The 3974-nt window shown below is 42.5% G+C and overlaps 1 pseudogene across 1 annotated transcript in view; it reads left to right on the forward strand.

The window, feature by feature from the left end:
• Positions 1 to 3110, forward strand: part of LOC306934245 (metabotropic glutamate receptor 7-like) — a 285618-nt pseudogene extending 282508 nt beyond the window's left edge. Inside the window, exon 15 of the transcript in view lies at positions 3061 to 3110. The product of the transcript in view is annotated as a metabotropic glutamate receptor 7-like (transcript). The remainder of the gene's footprint in view (positions 1 to 3060) is intronic.
• The last annotated feature ends 864 nt before the right edge of the window (positions 3111 to 3974 follow it).

The following is a 3974-nucleotide window of genomic DNA, read 5'->3' on the forward strand; positions in this document are numbered from 1 at the left end:
GAAATGAAATGAAATCTATATTTACCCAGGGTATCTGGGCTAAGCTCAAGAACTTGTTTCCAGCCAGGCCCTGCTCATAGAACACATTTCATCGTAGTGGTTGATGCCTTGTTCAAGGGCATTTCAGCGGTGGTAATTTTAACGTGTCGGACGGCTGATTCGAACTGGGAACCTTCCGGTATCTAGACCGCGCCGCTATCCGTTCGGCCACCGCTGCCACAACTAAACCTATTACTAACCCTAACCTCAGTCTTAACCCGCCACATAAGTAAACATGAAGCAAAGTTGTTGTATAGCGCAGTTTCACAGTGTTTTCGCTTCGACGGCAGTCATTTCACTTCCGTGTTTCCTAATGGGAGCAGTATCCAGTATCTCTCTACTGGCTCCATTGCATGGTCTTGCTGAGTAACCTACTGGTGATTATGGGTTGATAGCAGGTGTGCATGGTACTGTACACATTCAGTCACATGCTAATCTAGTGCTAGGTGGTACTGTACACATTCAGTCACATGCTAATCTAGTGCTAGGTGGTACTGTACACATTCAGTCACATGCTAATCTAGTGCTAGGTGGTACTGTACACATTCAGTCACATGCTAATCTAGTGCTAGGTGGTACTGTACACATTCAGTCACATGCTAATCTAGTGCTAGGTGGTACTGTACACATTCAGTCACATGCTAATCTAGTGCTAGGTGGTACTGTACACATTCAGTCACATGCTAATCTAGTGCTAGGTGGTACTGTACACATTCAGTCACATGCTAATCTAGTGCTAGGTGGTACTGTACACATTCAGTCACATGCTAATCTAGTGCTAGGTGGTACTGTACACATTCAGTCACATGCTAATCTAGTGCTAGGTGGTACTGTACACATTCAGTCACATGCTAATCTAGTGCTAGGTGGTACTGTACACATTCAGTCACATGCTAATCTAGTGCTAGGTGGTACTGTACACATTCAGTCACATGCTAATCTAGTGCTAGGTGGTACTGTACACATTCAGTCACATGCTAATCTAGTGCTAGGTGGTACTGTACACATTCAGTCACATGCTAATCTAGTGCTAGGTGGTACTGTACACATTCAGTCACATGCTAAATCACAGCGATCGATGTTCAATCGGTGTGGGTGGCGGTGGGTTGCAACAGCTCGGATAGCGACAGACGGGCTCAATAACTGGATGCCACACCACGCACGCACCATGGCTTCGTGCTACAGTGACATGTTGACCAGTTAGCTGTCATACAGTTGGAGGCCATCGATATTGTCCTTTTCTTTTTGCTGAGGTTTGCGTGATCTGCGCAAAAGGACAGTTAACCCATTTTGGGCAGGAACCCCTTTTGGTGTTTTAAACATTATGTTATAATTTAGCTATTGAAAAATAGCAGATCTACAAGCTCATAGCTTGTAGGTCTGCTATTTTTGAAAAATCGTGAAAATATTTATTTCAGAAAACTGGAGGATTTAGAAGGATTTTTTTAAATTTTGAGGTCAGGCCTAAATGGGTCAAATGATAAGGGACAATATCGGTGGCACCCAACTGTAGCTACTGTCATGTGGCTGTTCTCATGTATCTGTCTCCTCAGTGGCTTGGTGGTAACGTTAATCTGCTCTCATGCATTGGTCTCCTCAGTGGGTTGATGGTAACATTAGTGACCAGATTTGACTGAGAGCCTGCCATCGCGCAAATTCCAGCTTTTCAAAAATGAGTTAATAGCCCAGGCAGACTCTTCACATACTAGAGCATGTCTGAAATAAGGGTCAGAGCTGAAATCGACATGTAAATATGAAATAAATGCTTAAACATGTAGCTAGGTGTGATGTTAGAGACCACAGAAGTGAACCTTTCAAGCCTGTTTTCTCAACTCGCTGTTTTCTGCAAGACATTACTCTATAAGCCACATTTCCAAAACTGGTGGATCAAACTGAACAACCAATATGTCAATTTGAAGCTATGATTCCCTGCTTTCATATGACATGAAAAAACGAAAATACAAAAAAATCCAATGGCAGTCCCTCAGTCAAATTTTTTAAATTATTTAAAAAATTTGAGGAAAGTTACAAATCAGCTTCCATTAATTTAATGGAAGCTGATTTGTAACTTTCCTCAAATTTTTAAAAGCTGTTAATTAGCATTCTTGCCACATGCTATGGGATCTGGTAGGGCCAGGTGTGACACGCACATCCCCGGGTATGGGGTGGGCGGAATTGTTTCAAAATGCATTGTTTGTATTACGCGTTGTGAGCTTGTAGATCTGCTATTTTCAGAGCGAAACCAAACATAAAATGTCTTGTATTTTAGTTCTACTGGATATCTTCTCCACTAGTCCCCACCCTAACATTTTAGTTGAGTTTTTATTTGTTGACAAAATTGTCAATATATTAGTTTTAGGAAATGGTGGGCATTTTATTTTGAAGTTTCAGCTTGTCTATGCTGGAAACGCTGGCTCTGAAGTTTCTGAACCAATCAGAGCGTTGCATCCCTCCAGGCTATGGGTCCTATACGTCCGTCTCATGCACAATGGTTTGTTTACAAAGTGACAGAGAGACGGCAGAAAAGCCAGGGGCTGTTTTTCTAACCTGTACACAACCTATATACATATTTTAGCGTGATGATTCGGTTGAGAACGAGTAATACACTGTCTGGATGTCATCTTCAATTGGATTAAAAACGGAGGATTTATGTAATCAGTAGCACCTGTGTTCTGACGGACGTGCAGATATGGGAATCAAACGGGTGAGCTTAATTTGTATTGGCTTTTATTGATGTGGGCCTCGACACATCATCACGCAACACGTTTTCGTTTTCAGGAAGTAATTAAAAAACATTTTTATGGACTTTTGATATAAAAACACAAAAATGAGAATGTGCCCTTTGTTGGCATCCATTGTTAGGTATGCCCATATGATGACCACGGATATGGTCTAAAAGTGTGAAAAGTGTATTTTGCATTTCACTACAACTTGAATTAGTTTTTATTTAGTTTTCGCCTGTGAAACAGAAGAACATTTGTAGTCGATGAATGTAACACTGACCTCGTTTCTTCTCAACAGGTCAGGCGACCAAGAAAACGTATGTGAGTTACAACAACCTCAGGATATGACCTGCTTTCTGGACGAAGAAGAAAAAGAAAATCCTTTATCTGTGACCTCGTGGCCCGAAGGAGGAAGGATTATCGGAACGGACACAGAGTAGGACTGATGAAGCATCGAGAGACGAGACTTGACGGAGCGTTGCGGCGCATAGCGGAGCCTAGCGGAGCGTTAAACCTACCTATGCACTCCAGGACTGTGGATTAGTGTCCAAAACGCTACCATACCCAATTTACCCATTTATTTTATTTTTTGCAACCCTTTTTTTTCACCCAGTGTCAAATATCTAGTGTAATCCTGGTCGCTATACACTCCCTATGCCAACCTGGGGAGAGCAACGGACTGACCTCATGCTTCCTTCAATGCATGAGGAGTGAGCTTCTTATCACCTGACAAGGGGGGAGTCTCCCAGGTTGGACGTAGCGCGTGGAAGGAACACGTTATTCCGACCAGTTCCTTTCGGCTGTATGGGTTTTAAACAAAACATTCCTCTAGAATACGTTAGGCGGGACCCCCACCCCTCACCCTGCTTTCTGACACAGCCGGTTGATGGACGGACAGACGGACGGTCTATAGGGGGCGACCATGTCCTTTTTTGGAAAGTGGGATATTGTTGACTTGTAGTGACCGGACGGACCGCACACCGACCGCGCCGCACAGCGCCACACGACACGGAACAGGACAAGTGGCACTGTTTCAAAAAAAATCGATTTATCTTATTTTTTTGGTTGTTGTTGCTTTTTTGAGATGCCATTAAAGCCATATTCTCTTGGAGTTCTCATTAGAAATGATTTATTTTTTATTGTATTATTTATGAAGTGATTTCTTCTTCCGTGTGCCTCTTATTTCTGTTTAAACAGAGTTGATTTAATTTT

The sequence above is a fragment of the Electrona antarctica genome, assembly GCF_951216825.1.
Source record: "Electrona antarctica genome assembly, chromosome: 2".
NCBI classification, from domain to species: Eukaryota; Metazoa; Chordata; class Actinopteri; order Myctophiformes; family Myctophidae; genus Electrona; species Electrona antarctica.